The following is a 19,632-nucleotide window of genomic DNA, read 5'->3' as shown; positions in this document are numbered from 1 at the left end:
AGCAGGGAAGGAGGGGCCTCCCCACAAAACACACATACCAGGAGTGTCAAGCAACTACCGGTGATGGTCAGGTGGTCGTTAACTGGTCTCTCTAAAGTAATAATTGGTCATAGACAGCGCCAGGGAAACGCAGTCTCCTAATAGTTTAAAAAAAAAAAAAAAACACCTGAAAGGTGATCAGCAGCTTCCCGATAAGATCTCAGTAGTTGGGTGAGTGGGGAGAAGTAACATAAGACTCTAGAAGTATGCCAATGTATAAAGTCAAAAGGTGGAGCTGTACACTTGCCTTTCAAGTTGCTCACTTGGCCCTCTTCCAAGGAGCCAAGTACTTTTCTTCCTTTCATTCCTGTTCTAAAGCTTTTAATAAACTTTCACTCTTGCTCCAAAACTTGCCTTGATCTCTCCTTCTGCCTTATGCCACTCAAATTCTTTCTTCTAAGGAGGCAAGAACTGAGGTTGCTGCAGAACCCCACAAATACGGATTCACCACCAGTAACATGTTTTGGTGCTGTGTGATCCAGATACCTTCCACCAGTAACATAAAGACAAACATCACATATTTTCACTTATTTGTGGTAGCTAAAAATCAAAACAATTGAACTCATGGACACAGTGTAAAATGTTGGTTACCAGAGGCTGGGAAGGTAGTGGGGCAGAGTGGGAAGGAGGTGGGGATGGTTAGTAGGTACAAAAAAAGAAATAGAAAGAAGGAATAAGACCTATGATTTGATAGCACAACAGGGTGACTATAGTCAATAATAACTTGTTTGTACATTTTAAAATAACTGAAAGAGTGTAACTGGATTGTTTGTAACAAAAAAAAATAAATGCTCATACCTCATTGTATGAGTCCATTTTTACACTGCTGACAAAGACATACCCGGCCGGGCGCGGTGGCTCAAACCTGTAATCCCAGCACTTTGGGAGGCCGAGACGGGCGGATCACGAGGTCAGGAGATCGAGATCATCCTGGCTAACACGGTGAAACCCCGTCTCTACTAAAAAATACAAAAAACTAGCCGGGCGAGGTGGCGGGCGCCTGTAGTCCCAGCTACTCGGGAGGCTGAGGCAGGAGAATGGCGTAAACCCGGGAGGCGGAGCTTGCAGTGAGCCGAGATAGCGCCACTGCACTCCAGCCTGGGCGACAGAGCGAGACTCCATCTCGAAAAAAAAAAAAAAAAGACATACCCAAGACTTGGTAATTTGTAAAGAAAAAGAGGTTTGATGGACTCATAGTTCCGTGTGGCTGGGGAGGCCTCACAGTTACGGTGGAAGGTGAAAGGCATGTCTTACATAGCAGCAGGCAAGAGAGAATGAGAGCCAAGCAAAAGGGGTTTCCCCTTATGAAACCATCAGCTCTCATGAGACTTATTCTCTACCATGAGACTTATTCACTACCCCTCCCCATGGGAAAACCGCCCCCATGATTCACTTATCTCCCACCAGGTCCCTCCCACAACACATGGGAATTATGGGAGCTATAATTCAAGATGAGATTTGGGTGGGGACACAGCTAAACCACATCACTCATTCTCCATGATGTGATTATTATGCAGTGCTTGCCTGTATGGAAACATTTCATGTACCCTATAAATATATACACCTACATATACCCACAGAAATTGAAAATTAAAAAAAAAATTGAGAAAGGAAGTAAAGGGTGAAGTCAACAGCCTCTGACAATCACAGTTGGCTATATTAACACCCTTCTCTTAGTAACAGATAGAACACATAAACTGAAAATCTAAAGAGCACTATCAAATAATTTTATCTACTTAACATTTACTGACCACCATTCTCACCAAATTCAGAATGTACACTGTTTTCAAATGCATGTGCAGCATTCACCAAGATAGGACCATATGCTGGGCCTTAAAGTAAGTCTCAGTGAACGTCAAAGAGAAGATAGTCTTACCACACAGAATATAATTATGTCTTACAATTACGTAAGACATCTAGAAAATCTCCAAATGTTTAAACAGCGTACTTCCAAACAAATTATAGCTCAAAGAAGAGACACAATGGAAATTATAAAGTATTTAAAAGTGAATGATAATTCAAACAACACACAAAGTTAGAAAACATAGTTAAAACTGTGCTTAGAGAGCATTTACAATGTAAATGTCTATGTTGGGAAAGAAAGAATTAAAATCAACATTTAAAGTTAGTATTTTAAGAAACTGGTTAAAGAAGAACAAATACAAAACAGACAAAAAGAAACAAATAACAAATCCAAAAGTTAGTGCCCTGAAGTGATCAATAAATTGATAAAAATAAGTAGGACTAATCAAGAAAAAAAGAGAGAAGACACAAATTACCAACATCAGAAATGAAAGAGAAAGGTCGGTTATGTTGGCACGTGCCTGTAATCCCAGCACTTTGGGAGGCTGAAGCAGGATTACTTGAGCCCAGGAGTTTAAGACCAGCCTGGGCAATATAGTGAGACATCATTTCTTATATATATATATATATATATATATAAAATTTTTAATTAACTTGTCATGGTGGTGCATGCCTGTCGTCCCAGCTACTTGGGAGGCTGAGATGGGAAGATGGCTCCAGCCCAATTAAGTAAAAGGACAATTAAGTAGTGGATAAATTTCTTTAAAAACACAATTTACTAAGGGACATTTAAGAAGAAATAGAAAATCTGAATTGACTTCTATCTATAAAGGAAATTGAGCTCATAATCAAAAATCTTCCCACAAAAAAAACTCCAGGCCCATGTAAATTTCACTGGTAAATTTTATCAATAACTTCAAAGGAAAAAATAATACCAATTTCACAGAAACCTTTTCAGAAAATGGAGAAGGAGAGAATGCTTTCAAACTCACTTTATGAGGCCAGCATAACTTTTACATATTTGTAGCCCTGTTAATATAAGTTCATTTTCAATAAAGATGCAAATGTTATTCAGTGAAGTAAATAAAATAATAATCTTTTCAATAAATGATATTATACAACTGGATTTCTATATCTACATGTCTTTATTTATAAATATGGTTATGGGTTTTGTTGTTGTTGTTTTTTATTTTTTTAGACAGATACTTGCTCTGTCACCCAGGCTGGAGTACAGTGGCTCAATCTGGCTGACTGCAACCTCCGCCTCCTGGGTTCAAGCCATTCTCCCTCAGCCTCCCGAGTAGCTGGGACTACAGGTGCCCGCCACCACGCCTGGCTAATTTTTGTATTTTTTAGTAGAGATGGGATTTCACCATGTTGGCCAGGCTGGTCTCCAACTCCTGACCTCAGGTGATCCACCCACCTCGGCCTCCCAAAGTGCTGGAATTACAGGCATGAGCCACTCTACCCAGCTGGTTATGGATTTTTAAAGAGAACTTCACTTACTTCCTCACACATATGCAAAAATTAATTTGAAATGTATCATAGACCTAAACTTATAAGATAAATTACAAAACTTGTATGAAAAATAAAAAAATGTTCATAATCTTGAAGTAGGCAAAGATTTCTTAGAACACAAAAAGCACTAACTGTAAGGGGAAAAAATTGATAAGTTGAACTTCATCAAAATTTTACACCTCTGCTAAGCAAAAGATTGCCAACTAGACAAAGACACCTACTTTTACAACTTCACTTCAGTGTTGTACTGGAGGTTTCGCCAGGGAGGCTAGGCAAGCAAAAGAAACACAAGACACCCAGACTCGAAAGTCTGAAATAGAACTATTTTTATTTTCAGACAACATAATCTCATATACAGAAAATCCTTTTAAAAATCTATTTTTAAAAAATGACTAATAAATGAATTCAGCAGGGTGGCAGGATAAATCAACATAGAGAAATCAATTGGATTTCTATACATTAACAGTGGACAATCTAAAATGAAATTAAGAAAGCAGTTCCATTCACAATATGGAATCAAAAAGAATAAAATATTTAGGGACAAATTTAACAAAATAAGTGCAAAGCTTACACTCTGAAAACTACAAAACTTTGTTGAAAGAAATTAAGAAGATCTAAATAAATGGAGAGAGACATTACAATTCAAAGGCTGGAAGACTTGGTATTATTAGGATAACAATTCTCCACAAATTAATCTAAGACTGAATGCAATCCTTATTAAAACCTCAGTTGGCTATTTTTGCAGAAATTGATAAACTGATCTAAAATTTATATAGAAATGCAAAATCCACAGAATAGCAAAAACAATCTGGAAATGAAAAACAAAGTTGGAGGACTTATTCACCCTGATTTCAAAGCTTAATACAAAACTCCTATATTCAAGACAGTGTGGTGCTAACATAAGGAGAGACATTTAGATCAATGGAGGAGAATTAAGAGTCCAGAAATAACCCTCTACAGTCATCATCAATTGCTTTTCAACAAGGGTACCCAAACAATCCAATGGGGTAAAGAATAATCTTTTCAACAAACGATGCTGGGAAAACTGCACAGCCACATGTAAAAGTATGTGTGGACCCTTCCCTCACACCATACACAAAATTAAACTCTAAATGGATCATGGACTATAATGTAAGAGCTAAAACTGTGAAACTCTTAGAAGAAAGCATGAGAGTAAATCTTAGTGATCTTAGGTTTCTTGAATAATGATATCAAAAATACAAGAGACAAAAGAAAAAAATTGATCAATTGGACTTTATTACTCCCTCTAGGGGATCCAAAATATAACCATATTTATAACTATTTCATATTTTAAAAACAATTGTAAAAGATATTTCCATAACAATTCTTCTACTCAGTGGTCATTTTCATGGTCATTATGATGAATTACTTTTGCTTTCCTGTATAGCATGACCAAAGGGCATGAAGGTATTTTCAGGGGTGATAGAAATGATCTGTATCTTGAACGTGGTGGTAGTTACACCACTGCACCAATTTTTATCAAAACCACTTGGCTTGAAGACTTAAAGTCTGTGTACGTATTTCACCATATGTAAATTTTACCTCAATAAAAATTTCATTTTACAAAGTGATCGCTCTGAGGAGTGGAAGATGAGCTTTTCACTATAAGCCTTTCAGTACTTCTTAAAATTTTTAAAAGTGCATGTATAAATTACCTTAAGCTCTTTAAGTTTTGAAAAATAAAACATGTGCCAATTTGAAGCTTCTTATTATCCTTGCTTCACAGAAAACAGAAGATGAGAAGAATTCTCCTGTTTGAGAGGGTATCATTTAGCATCAATAACGAGGTTTTCCTCTCTTCCTTCCCTGGCATTCCCCCAGAGTCACAGCACTGGTCCAGGGAGACCACAGGGAGGTCCGGGAGCAGGTTCTGAGTCAGAAGAAGGCTTGCTCTTAAAAGCTGTAATGGAAACGAAGTTGTAATCATTTATTCCCTGTCGTGGAGCTACTGTACCAAACACAGAATCTCTAGGAAATGAAAGTCAGAATCTCAAAAGCTTCAGTTTTTGAATGCTAAAGCTTATTTGCATATCAATATTGCCTCAGGACAATAAGCAGAATTAGAAAATTAAGGAACTACATTAGAAGGGAGAGAAAGAAGTAGGACAAATGCGTGGAAGTATAGAGCTCCCCTCTGTCATCTAGTAAGAGTTGTAAATAAAAAGCCGCACTCAACTCCATGGCCGTTGAATTTTGATAATACTATTACCAAAATTTTATTTACAAACTCAATGACAAACAATTTTTTTTCATTAAAACATACGTATCTGTACAGCATTACTCCCTCTAGTGGATCTAAAAAAAATAACCATATTGATAAGAATTTCATCCGTCTTTTGGGGAACAATAGTAAAAGAAATTTTGATAATAATCATTATGCTGATCAGTGTTTATTTTAATGGTTAATCTGAATTAATTTTTCTTTTCTGTGTGTTATGCTTTTTCTTTCCATACACTCTCCTGTAAAAAAAGGTACTTAACATTTACCAGAATAATTAATTACTCATAAATTAGAACATGACAGACATTTCAAACATTACTTACAATGATAAAAATTTGAAAATGATTGAAGGTAGTATTATACTCAATATAAATCATAAATATTCAATGAATTTCGCAGTCACTTTCAAGTAATGTGCTACTGAGAGGGTCATTGTAAATAGCCTATCCAACTGTTCAAAATTGGGTTAGTGATCATTTTTAACCCATTTATGCCAGAGGTTGCAATTTTTTGAATTTTTGCATAAGTGAAAAATCAGACCTTGGCGCTGACCTTGAGCAGTAGGATATAAATAACTCCCACAGGCTTGGTGTTCCAATAATGGAACACTAGGCATAAAATAGTAATCATTCAAGCTTCATGTCTACTTGCTTTATAAAGTAAATTTTCAAATATAATGCAAGTATTCATTAGACCCTCAAGTCTCATTTGTTGCCTAGGGGGTTTTTGTGAACATTTTTTTCATGCCTTCACTATATCTCATATTTGGGAGCAGAGAGGTAACATACAAATAAAAAGATGACGCATGTGTGTTAGCTTAACTTTTGAGTTTGTCACAACTCAGTCACAGATGCTGCTACTAGGGAACAGACACCTATAAAGGGGTAAAAAAAAAATGACATTCAGTTGAGCTGATCTCTGCAGCCTAATCCAAGTGAAATTTTAATAACTAGACAGCAATCCCTGCTATTAGATGATCTGGGACTGTTTTACTATGGCAAATAACTGAATGGAGTTTCACATATCTTTTTAAAATGAAGAATTTGAAATGACAACACCATCTTAGAGGTGTGGGGCTCTTGCAGAAGTGAATTTAGGTAAAAGACTGATGACAAGGTTTCGTTATGTCTGGGAAGTAACATTTAACGGCAAGCAAAGAGATACGTTTCCCACCAAAATCGAATGCCACTACCATCTGCAACCCCACAGAGGCTCAGCTACCTAAAATGGAAATGAAAATATAATGTATGGAAATATTCTCTTAGAAAAACTCCTTAAGGCTTCACATGTATTAATGTATTAGTTTGCAAACATTAAGATCAAAGCCAAAGCAACAAATACATCCTAAAAAGTTTTTCGTCAGATTTTTGTTAACGATATACGAGTAGCAGGGCATAAAAAATTAATAGGTCCAAGCCTTGAAATGTCAAACCCAATGATCTCTTCCATGCTCACCTCTTTTGGTTTTTTGTTTCAGTCTTGCTGGCACTGGGTCTTCTTGCCTTGAGCGACTCTACATGGTTAAAAAAAGGAGAAAGCAAGGTTAACAGATGGTTTAAGAGCCCCTCATCTGTTGCAGTAAGTTAAAAAATAGCAAAGGAAGGAGAATAGGATCCAAGGTGTCAAAAACGCAAGGCCTAAATTCATAGACGTGTAATTTCAAGCCTTTAGGCTTACCCAATAAACCGTTAAATACTCAGTTTTAAATAAAATCTCCTGTAGGTTTCTTTAAAAAAAAAAAAAAAAAAAACACGAATTTGCTTATAATATTACTAACTCAAGTTTAAAATTCAGTTTCTCTTCCTTTTTAAGCATTTAAAATGCTGTACATTGTCCTTCTACCCTCATTAGCCTCTCTATGCAATTCCATGCACCCAAATCTTTTATTTCCAAGAAGCCTAACTAATCTGTTACAGCAGCCACCACAAAGCAGAGATAGAAATGTGGTACTCAGGTCTGTACTCCCAGCACTTTGGGAGGCCACGGTGGGCAGATCACTTGAGCCCAGGAGTTCGAGACCAGTCTGGCCAACATGGTGAAACCCCATCTCTATTAAAAATACAAAGAAAATGAGCCAGGCATGGTGGTGCGTGCCTGTAATCTGAGCTACTCAGTAAGCTGAGGCAGGAGAATCACTTGAATCCGGGAGGTGGAGGTTGCAGTGAGCCAAGATTGTACCACTGCACTCCAGCCTGGGCGATAGCGCGAGACTCCATCTCAAAAAAAAAAAAAAAAAAAAAAAAAAAAAAAGCAAGAAAAAGAAAAAAAAAATGTGCCTAACACACACTTCCCACTTCCTGGATTCCAAAATACCCCATGGTGCCAAACTTTTAGTCCCTAAATCACTTAGACAATGAAATCAAACCCCAATTGCTAACAGTTCTGTGCACAACATCTGTCTCAGATATTAGCCAGCAACATGAGGCCGGACTTCCTCCTTCCATGCTGTTTAGCACGTGCTGACATAGGAACGGCCTAAAGAACTATGTGAATGCTGGGTGTGGTGGCTCAGCCTATAATTCCAGCACTTTGGGAGGCCAAGGCAGCTGGATCACTTGAGGTCGGGAGTTTGAGACCAGCTTGGCCAACATGGTGAAACCCCATCTCTACTAAAAATACAAAAATTAGCCAGGCATGGTGGTGCATGCCTATAGTCCCAACTACTTGGGAGGCTGAGGCAGGAGAATCGCTTGAATCCAGGAGGCAGAGGCTGCAGTGAGCAGAGATCACACCACTGCACTCCAGCCTGGGTGACAGAGCAAGACTCCATCTCAAAATAAATAAATTTTGACTTGAAATGCCAAAAGAAAAATTTTGCCTGTTTCTAATCTATATTGATTAGCAATATATTGTTAACAGATCGAATGAAGAATGACCATACTAAAGCCGAAACACTCTGCTTCAAGAGAGAACAATGGCAGACACCATCATCAGAGGGACCTGGATGAGGACACTGACCCCAGCAGGGAGTTGCAATGGGAGAGAAGACAGCTTCACCGTGTGCAGAAAAATAAGCTTCCCACTACTGGACTGGGAGTGGTTCCCATCCCTGGGACCAGTGTCTGTGTCTCCAGTCCTGAGCGAATCAGGTAGAGACACTGAGTATGCCTAGGATTGGATGGTCCAAATAATTCCAACTGTTTTGGGGCTATAGGAAAGATCCCTGGTTGTCCTGTACCTGGCCCTGGGGTGACTTAGTACATGGGGAATATTGGCTTGGTGTGTGAGAGTTTGATAAAGGAGATAGTTGTGGGTTGGGCTCCGGATTGGTTAGTTTGTATGTTAAAGGCGTGCTTGCAGGGGAGTCCTTGGCTATCTCCAGGAATTAGCTAGTGCCAGAAGGGGCAGTCTCTCCAGGATCAAGGCCCCGAAATGCTAGAGCATCAAGAATCTAGAAAATGAGAAAATAGAGTCAATACAGAGTAGAAATGGTAAGTCTATCTAACTCTTGAGAAATTTTGTCATATAGGGGAGCGGGCAAACATGGTTATAGACGGGGCAGACATGATACAAGAAGTGCTTTTTTTTTTGAGATGGAGTCTCACTGTCACCCAGGCTGGAGTGCAGCGGCATGATCTCAGCTCACTGCAACCTCTGCCTTCCAGGTTCAAGCAATTCTCCTGCCTCGGCCTCCTAAGTAGCTGGGATTACAGGCATGCACCACCACACCCCGCTAATGTTTGTTTGTTTGTTTGTTTGTTTGTTTGTTTGTTTGTTTTGAGACGGAGTCTCGCTCTGTCGCCCAGGCTGGAGTGCAGTGGCCAGATCTCAGCTCACTACAAGCTCCGCCTCCCGGGTTTACGTCATTCTCCTGCCTCAGCCTCCCGAGTAGCTGGGACTACAGGCACCCGCCAACTCGCCTGGCTAGTTTCTGTATTTTTTAGTAGAGACGGGGTTTCACCGTATTAGCTAGGATGATCTCGATCTCCTGACCTCGTGATCCACCCGTCTCGGCTTCCCAATTTTTGTATTTTTAATAGAGACGCGGTTTCTCCATGTTGGCCAGGCTGGTCTCAAACTCCTGACCTCAAGTGATCTGCCCACCTCGGCCTCCCAAAGTGCTGGGATTACAGGCGTGAGCCACTGTGCCCGGCCAAGAAGTGCTTTTAAGAAGAGAGAGAGAGTATAACATGCTTTTATGCTGCTGGGAAGCAAGGAGTTGAGAGAAAAAGGGATGAGTGGGAGAATGAAGGGATAAGCCAATGATCGGGAAGAGGGATGGAGCACAGTGCATGAGCAGGGGCTGCTTGAAGCACCAGGAGAGCCAGGGTGGGAACAGAGGCAGGGAGGCTGGTGTTTTTCATAAGATGGCTGGGTGATGAGACAGTTCTCATTTTACTGCTTCTTGTTTCTCAGTGAAATAGACAAGGTCATCTACTGAAACATGAGGAAGGGAAAGGGTGTTGATGACTGAAGGAGAAGGCATGAAACAGCAGTTTTGGAGAGTGGCAGAGTGAGCCAGCTGGGGAGATGGATTTGTGTTGCTGAGCCCTGCTACGGGCCCACGTGTGGTCTGTGGTCCTAAAATTAAAGTTGGGCTAAGTTAGGATGGTATTGGTTGAGGGAGTTCTGAGTACTCTAATAAGAATGTATAGCTCTAAGTATTCTAAGAAGAGGGTATAACTGTCTACACACATATAGATAGTTATATTTCTAGCTACCTAAAGAGGACCAGAATGATTTGGCTAAAATGAGAAAAGAAATTGTCTCCATGAAGTGAAATTATGGGTAGTCTTTCTTAACCTCTTTACATGTTTCAGAATTTTCATAAGATGTTCCAAATAGTATATATTTCAATATATAAACAGATGAAAATAATAAAGCTATTTCAAAAATCAGGGAAAAAAATTTAAACCCAGCAAAATGAGGTTTCGCTGGGAAAGAAAGCAGCTAACCTAATTTCCTGTAGAAAAACCGCTATCCTAAATGTGATTGCTTTCTTGACTATTAATTTGGATGTAATTATAACCCTCTACAACAGGAGAAAGACTAATGAATCACAGGGGAAAAAAAAATGAAGGAAAAGCACAATACTGGAAAAACACACCAAAGACAAAACTGCAAAGCTACTGAAAACATAAAAGGATGTCTTAACAGGACACTCATGTCCTCTTGGGAGACTTCCAGGTGAATTGATTGAAGATGATTTTTCCAGCCGTTCCTGGAAGGTGGGGTAAAGAAAGAAGAAAAATTCCCTGCCAGGTCAGTCTATGAAATAATATAATGAAATATGAGGGGAATCTTGGACCGGCTGATACAAAGTCAGAAACCCCTGTGAGGGTTGCAATCTGTTTCCTGTTTCTCTGCAGTCCTACTCTGTTCTGTGATGGCGGGGACAGATGGGGCCCCACAGCCCCTTCCCTGTCACACGGCAGACTGAGCAAAGGGGACTGATTTGGGAGGGAATGGGGCGCCTCCAGCTTTCTGGGCACTGCAGGCCAGCGGGTTATGGAAGGTCCTGCTTGCCCTGGGCAGCCATGCCAGCTGGTGGCTGGTGCTTTGGAAAGGTCCTCACTGTCAGCCACAGTTGCTTCATCTAAAAACCCAATCTTCTGAAAGTGTCAGTGCTGTTGGAGCTCAACGTTTCTGAGCTTGGCCAAGTATGTCAAGAAGGACCGACCTGTGGGCTTAGGGGGAAAAAAAGCAAATGCCTGCTAAGTTTACACAGACAGATCACGTTTTAGTTTGTTTTTACTAAATCTTAGCCTTTCGTTTTGTTGGAAGACATGGAGAAGGCACACGATGGAAAGACCCTTCACCTCCCCCCACTTTAAATTTTAGGGATGATAAATTACCGTGAAATTAATTTAGCTTTGCTATTACACTTTTACCATGAGTCCTGAGCCAAGGACATTTTTATGTTAAAGTCTTTGTAGATGTAACGTTTTTGTATGCCTGAAATATCTCTGTGTATAATATTGATATTGGAAAAATCTATTAATATTTTATAAAATGATATGTCTGGTATGGCATTTGGCTTCTTCTGGGGGAAAAGAACATAATTCTGCAAAATGTTAGAAATTCTACTAGAGAGACTGCACAAGCATGACAGATACACTAATTCCAGTAAGTGTAGGTAGAGATCTTCATGAATGGGGAACTACGTTTGAAAAGATCATTTCTGATGTAATCGGAAATTGGGGGGATTCTTAAGATTCTCCAAAAAAACCCCCCACTTTTCCTGAGTACTTTGCTTCTTAGGCAGAAAAATAATTAACTCCTAAAGCCATCCCATTGGCACAAAGAGAGTCAGGGGTTCTCTCTGGAATTTTGTTATAATAGGGCTCGGCACATTCTAGCGTGATTGTTGGTTTCAGACACTTGCCACCTGTGTGTGAAAGTAAGAGGAATGCTACTTTGCCTGACCTCATTTAAGAACAAGAACGCACATTCGTTTAGAGTTTAAAACTCAGGACTCATGTTTAATCTTTCAAACTCCCCTCTTCCCAGGGCGCCCTCAGCTTTCATCAGAGCTTTTCTCATAGTCATGCCTCTTATAGTTTTATAATTTTTAAAAGGTAATACTAGATGAGTTTAAGGCCCTGGTATCCATTTTCCATTAAATAAAGTGTCAAAACTTCTGATGCTGTACTGTAGAGTCACCACCATGCCAACAGTTTTAATTTTAAACCCATTTTCCCCATTCTAATGATATGCGAACTTCACCCATGGCACTACTACCTTAGAACTTTCATTTTTAATTAAAGAAGTTAAATTGGCAACAGAAAACACTTTGCTTTCACATTAGCTTTGTTAATAAAAAGTGAAAGTTTAAAGCAGTGTACCTGTGGATGAAATCAAGTTCCAAGTTCCAGTTTCCCATTTATCTCATGAAGGCATCAAGCTAAAGGTCTATGCTTATGACAATCTTAAAACAAAAGGAACAAGGAAAGATGAAAATATTTAAAACCCAACTATTTTCAGCTGATGGCGAGTCAAAAAACTACACTAGATATTTTAATACAGAAAAGATTCCATCCTTCTAGACACTTTGCAAAATGATATTAGATAACTGGTCATGAGGGGCAGTGAAAATCTCAAAGAAAGTAAAATAAAAATAATTATAATTAAAGCCCAGGCGTGGTGGCTCACATCTGTATTCCCAGCATTTTTGGGAGGCTGAGGCAGGCAGATTACTTCAGGTCAGGAGTTCGAGACCAGCCCGGCCAATACGGTAAAACCCTGTCTCTACTAAAAATACAGAAATTATCTAGATGTGGTGGCGGGTGCCTGTAGTCCCAGGTACTCAGGAGGTTGAGGTACCAGAATCGCTTGAACCCGGGAGGCAGAGGTTGCAGTGAGCCAAGACCGTGCCACTACACTTCAGTCTGGGTGACAGAGCAAGACTCTGTCTCAAAATAATAATAATAATAATAATAATAATAATAATAATAATAATAATGAAAACATGTTAGATATTGGTACATAAGAAGGAAAACCTACAATTATCATCTAATTAAAGAAGTAACATTGAAGCAATAAAGAACAATATACAGAGGTAAAGCATTTCCATTATCATAGTAGAAACATTAAAATACTTTTGGTTTGGTTAACGTAAAGGGAGGAAAACAATCTGGATGTCTTTTTTTACCGGCTTATTATTATTAAAGCATGAATACTTGGGGTTTATGTAAACTGGTAAAGAAAATATTCAGATTCCCTCTCTATATATCTAAAGATATATATATGTATAATATATTACATCTATTCATTATATATTATCATGTATTACTATCACTTATATATTATGTATGTATTCATTCATTCTAAAATTGGAAAAATGCTCTATTTCTAATTGAGCTGGAAAAACAAAATACCAGATTTCAAATTATTCCTCTAAACTTCTACTTTTTAAAATAGATACCCTTGTTTATTAAAAACAAACAAAAAGCCTTAAAGCTTGAAATGATACTAAAAACACAACCATCATAATAACCAAGAAAAAATAGTCAAAATTATCTTGACACAATTTTATTAGACTTCATGAAGGAAAACTGGAGGATTGACCATGTGGTCATCTCCCCTCTCTCTCTCCCTCTTAAAACCATGTTAAAATTGTAAGGAACTCTAAACAAACGTGTAAGTTCATGAAGATGAAGAGAACCGAAAAGAAATACCTACCTGTTGATAGACGTGTCAAGTGTGGGCCGGATGTGGTGGTTCATGCCTGTAATCCCAGTGCTTTGGGAGGCCAAGGATCTCTTGAGTCTGAGAGTTTGAGACCAGCCTGGGCAACATAATAAGACCCTATCTCTACAAAAAAAAAATTAGAAATTAGTTGGGTGAGGTGGCATGCACCTGTAGTCCCAGCTACTCAGGAGGCTGAGGCTGGAGGATGGAAACATGGTAGATGTGGATGCAGAAGGAAAGTCTACAATTAGGCTGAACTACAATTAGGTTGAGCTTCCTAGGCTTGAGCCTAGGAGTTGGAGACTGTAATGTGCTATGATCACACCACTGTACTGTAGCCTTGGTGACAGAGGAAGACCCTACCTTTTTTTTTTTTTAATACTTTAAGTTCTAGGGTACATGCGCACAACGTGCAGGTTTGTTACAAGTGTATACATGTGCCATGTTGGTGTGCTGCACCCATTAACTCGTCATTTACATTAGGTATATCTCCTAATGCTATCCCTCCCCCGCCTCCCACTCCCCACAATAGGCCCTAGTGTGTGATGTTCCCCTTCCTGTGTCCAAGTGATCTCATTGCTCTATTCCCACCTATGAGTGAGAATATGCGGTATTCGGTTTTCTGTTCTTGCAATAGTTTGCTGAGAATGATGGTTTCCGGCTGCATCCATGTCCCTACAAAGGACATGAACTCATCCTTTTTTATGGCTGCATAGTATTCCATGGTGTATACGTGCCACATTTTCTTAATCCAGTCTGTCACTGATGGACATTTGGGTTGGTTCCAAGTCTTTGCTGTTGTGAATAGTGCTGCAATAAACATACGTGTGCATGTGTCTTTGTAGCAGCATGATTTATAATCCTTTGGGTATATACCCAGTAATGGGATGGCTGGAAGACTCTATCTTTTTTAAAAAAGTTAAAATAATAATTAAAAAAAGACAGAGAGAGAAAGAAAGAAAAAGTGGATGAAGGAGTTCCAGTTCTACTGTTGAGATGGAGAAAGAACACGCTAGCATATCCCTCCCACTGAACGCAGCTATAAAACATACACAGAATGCATGGATTAGTTCTTTGAGGATTCCAAAGGGAACATGAGAAATTGAAGAAAAATAACCTAATTTGAAGTATCATCAAATCTTCTTTTTTCCCCTCCGGTATCCCCCAGCCTGGATGCAACATAGCTGGAGCCTGGAATGGACACGGAGCAGACAGAGAGCTTTGGGACATACCCCCTCATTCTGGCTTGAGGAGAGGAAAGGCATCTGCCAACACTCCGAGTTAAGTAGGAGAAATATTGCCCACACCCCATCATCAAATTTTTTGTCATTCATTCCCTCACAGCTCAGCCCAGAGCTACCCATAGGTGCCTAAAATTCTGAGGGAGAGGAAATTTCCTCTCTAATCAGGAGATGTCTCAACAGGAAGGGACAAACCCTGTGTCTACTTGTTCTTCCTTTCTTCTCTTCTACCTTCCCATCTGTCTCTCTGACTCTCTCCTCTCCCTCCCCTTGGCCATGGGAAGTGCACGGCAGAGCGTGATAAAGCCTCCACTTTCTGACCTGAGAACTGAAATTGGAGCACCCAGAGAACATAAAAATACCTGAGAGACTGTGAAGAAATAGGAGTTGGAGAAGACCACCCCATAAAGTCATTTATGAACTCGTGGGCAAGCTCCTGAGCTGCAAATGCATGGATCTAATCCCAAACCACTCACCACAGACTTTGTGAACTGAACAACAGAATAAAGCACAGCCCAGATCCCAGACTGACCACTGGTGGAGCACATCTGGGACAGATCTGATAGCACTGCAAAGACTTTGAAAATCCAATTCACATTGACCTACAACCTTTACATCTGGTTGGAACATGCAGCCTGAATCCAACTACGTAGGTAAAGGTTTGATATTTAAAAATAACTGTAACATAAAGGGCGGGGGCAAGGAAAGTACTTTTGGACCTATGTGGTGGTTAGGTTTCTTCTACATTGCTTCTGGCATAGTAAAATATTGATTCTAAATAGACAGAAAAGTTAAGTATGTTTATTGGAATCCCTAGAGCAAGGAAACCATACTAAGAAATAGATATCAAAAACAAAATAGATACATTAAAATGGAATATTTAAAACCTTTAAATATTACACCAATATTTGTAGCAATTTTTTTTAGTAGCCAAAAACAGGAATCAGCCTAGATGTTCTTAAATAGTTGAATGGATACCTTAGTCCATTTTGTACTGCTATTACAGAAGACTTGAGATCAGGGAATTTCTAATGAACAGAAATATGTGTCTCACAATTCTGGAGACTGAGAAGTCCAAGATCAAAGGGCTGGCAGTCTGGCGATCTGGTGGAGACCTTTTTGCTGCATCATCTCATGGCAGAAAGGCAAAGAGAGGGAGAAAGAGAGGAAGAGGGAGCAGAACTTGTCCTTTAATGAGAAACCCACTCCCTTGATAAAAGCATTAATGCATTCATGAGGATGGTGTCCCCATGACTGAAACATCTTTCATTAGGCCTCACCTCCCAACAACACCACATTGGAGATTGAGTTTCCAACATGTGAACTCTAGGTGGACACATTTAAACCAGTGCAATGGGTAAACAATCTGTGGTATGTATCTACCATAAAATATTACCCAGGAATAAAAAGAAACAAACTATTGATACACACAACTTAAATGAATCTTCAGAAATTATGCTGAGTGTAAAAAGCCTATCCCAAAAGATTACAAAATATATTATTTCTCATATACATTTTTATTTGTTTGGTTATTTATGTATTTATGTATTTATTTATTTATTTATTACCTTACTTATTTTAGAGATACGGTTTCACTCTGTCACCCAGGCTAAAGTGCAGTGGCATGATCATAGCTCACTGCAAACTTGTACTCCTGGGCTCAAGTCATCCTCCAGCCTCAGCCTCCCAAGTAGTTGAGACTACAGGTGCACACCATCGTGCCTATTAGAGACAAGGTCTCACTATGTTGCCCAGGCTGGTCTTGAACTCCTGGCCTCCAGGGATGCTCTTGCCTTGTCTCCTGAAATGCTGAGATTACAGGTATAAGCTACCATACCTGGCAAACATTTTTGAAATGAGAAAATTTTAGGAAAGGAATGAAAGATTAATGGTTGCCAGCAGTTCAGAATGGGGAAACCGGAAGAAAGTGGGTATGGTTTTAAAAAGAAAGTACAAGAGCTTCTCAGGTTCTGTGTGGTATTGGAACTGTTCAGAATCTTGAGAAGGTAATGGGAACACAAACATATACAGGTGATTAAATTGTATAGAACTGAATGCACACAAATAAACACAAATAAAACTGGGAAAATCTGAATAAGATTACTGGATTGTACTAATGTCGAATTCCTGGCTGTGATGTTATATTATAGTTTTCCAAAATGTTATCACTGAAAAAACTGTACAAGAGATCTCTTTGAATTATTTGTTACACCTTCATGTAAAACTATAATTAATTTAATAAAATGTTCAAATAAAAAATTTTAAAATGTTTTAAAAGCCCCAAAGAAGGCAGGAAGAGGTAAACAGAGGAAATAAAAAGAGAGGGAGTAAACAGAAAAAAATTAAATGGTGGGCCAATTAACATATATTTATAATTGATTAAATGTAAACAGTTTAGATACACCAATTAAAAGACAGATACTGTAGAATAGATAAGAGTGGTCGAACTATATGCTGTTTACAAGAAACTTACTTTAAATATAATAGCATAGATAAGTTAAAAGTAAAAGGATGGAAAACAATATACCATAATAATACTAATCAAAAGAAAGCTCAAGTAGCTATATCAAAATTAGACAAAGTAGCTAGCAAGCCAAAAAGCTGGTCCAAAACACAGAAAGATATTACTTTTTTTTTTTTTTTTTTTTTGGACGGAGTCTTGCTGTGTCGCCCAGACTGGAGTGCAGTGGTGCAATATTGGCTCACTGAAACCTCTGCCTCCCAAGTTCAAGCGATTCTCCTGTCTCAGCCTCCTGAGTAGCTGGGATTACAGGCATGAGCCACCATGCCTAACTAGTTTTTTTATTTTTAGTAGAGACGGTTTCACCATGTTGGCCACGCTGGTCTCAAACTCCTGACCTCGGGTGATCCAACTGCCTCGGCCTCCCAAAGTGCTAGGATTACAAGCATGAGCCACAGTGCCTGGCCAAAAAACATAAGATTCTTAAGAATAAATTTAACCAAGGAGGTGAAACATCTGTACACTGAAAGTGATAAAACATTGATTAAAGAAATTGAAGAGGAAACAAGTGAGAAGATATCCTATGTTCAATAATTGGAACAATTAATATTGTTACAATGGTCCATAATACCCAAAGCTGTCTACAGATTCAGTGCAATTCCTATCAAAATTCCACTAGCAATTTTCAAAGAGAAAAAAATACTAAAATTCATATAGAACTCCAAAAAAACCCAAATAGACAAAGCAATCTTGAGGCAAAAAGAGCAGAGCTAGAGCAAGAACACTACCTGACTTCAAAATATACTACAAAGCTACAGTAATTAAAACAGCATGACACTGGCATAAAAACAGACACACAGACACATAAGAACAGAATAGAGAGCTCAGAAATAAACCTGCACATTTATGGTCAGGGGTGGGGTGGGGCAGGGGGATGAGAACATATCAGTCAAAGACTACAAAGTTTCAGCTAGACAGGATGAATAAGCCCTGGAGTGTTAATGTAAGAATGGTGACTACAGTTAACAGTAATGGATTGTATACTTGAAAATCACTAAGAGCATAGATCTTAAATGTTTTCACCATGAAAAAAATCACATAACTAAGTGAAAATGAATATGTTAATTAGTTGATTGTGTTAATCATTTCTCAATGTGTGTGTATATCTATTTATTTAAATATCATGTTGTATACTGTAAATATATACAATTTTTGTCAATTATATCTCAACAAAGCTGGAAGGATCCTGGCTAGTAGAGAAACCCCATCTCTACTAAAAATACAAAAAATTAGCCAGGCGTGGTGGCAGGCACCTGTAGTCCCAGCTACTCAGGAGGCTGAGGCAGGAGAATAGTGTGAACTTGGGAGGCGGAGCTTGCAGTGAGCCGAGATCGCACCACTGCACTCCAGCCTGGGCAATAGAGCGAGACTCTCTCTCAAAAAAATTTTTAAAAATAATAATAATAACATCTCCTCTTGCCTGGCATGGTGGTTCACACCTACAATCCTAGCACTTTGGGAGTCCAAGGCAGGAGGATCGCTTGAGACCAGGAGTTCAAGACCAGCCTGGGCAACATGGCAAAACCCTGTCTCTACAAAAAATACAAAAATTAGCCAGGTGTGGTGTTGCACTCCTGTAGTCCCAGCTATTCAGGAGGTTGAGGTGGGAGGATTGCCTGAGCCCAGGAGGCAGAGGTTGCAATGAGCCAAGATCACACCACTGCATTCCAGCCTGGAGGATAGAGCAAGACTCTCTCTCAAAAAAAAAAAAAGGAATCATCTTAAAATAATAGTTTGTACCTATGTATCTACCTTCACTTTCTTCCTAAACCTCACTAAAATTATAGTAAAGTTATTTTCTCAAAAAAATAAATATCACCATAAACCTTCGAGAAGAGAAAAACAACAACAACAACACATTTTTAGAAACTGGAAAGCAGGTGAAGAATGACTTTGCAGATACTAGAATCCAAATCTTGACCCAAGAACTTACCTAATGTACACCGTGCTGCCCTCCAAATCCTTCCATCTGTGCCAATCCCATTCACAAAGTCGTCCTCATTTTCAACATTAGCAAGATTCCAGTCCAACCTCAATGCATTTAAAAATCCTGCCTCCATGACCCCAATAATAATAACAAACCATTACCTATAGAACATTTGCAAAGTGCCCCCATGTAATGATGTAATGACAAGCCT

This window comes from Rhinopithecus roxellana, chromosome 12, assembly GCF_007565055.1.
Source record: "Rhinopithecus roxellana isolate Shanxi Qingling chromosome 12, ASM756505v1, whole genome shotgun sequence".
Classification (NCBI taxonomy): domain Eukaryota; kingdom Metazoa; phylum Chordata; class Mammalia; order Primates; family Cercopithecidae; genus Rhinopithecus; species Rhinopithecus roxellana.
Note: the sequence above shows the minus strand (reverse complement) of the source record.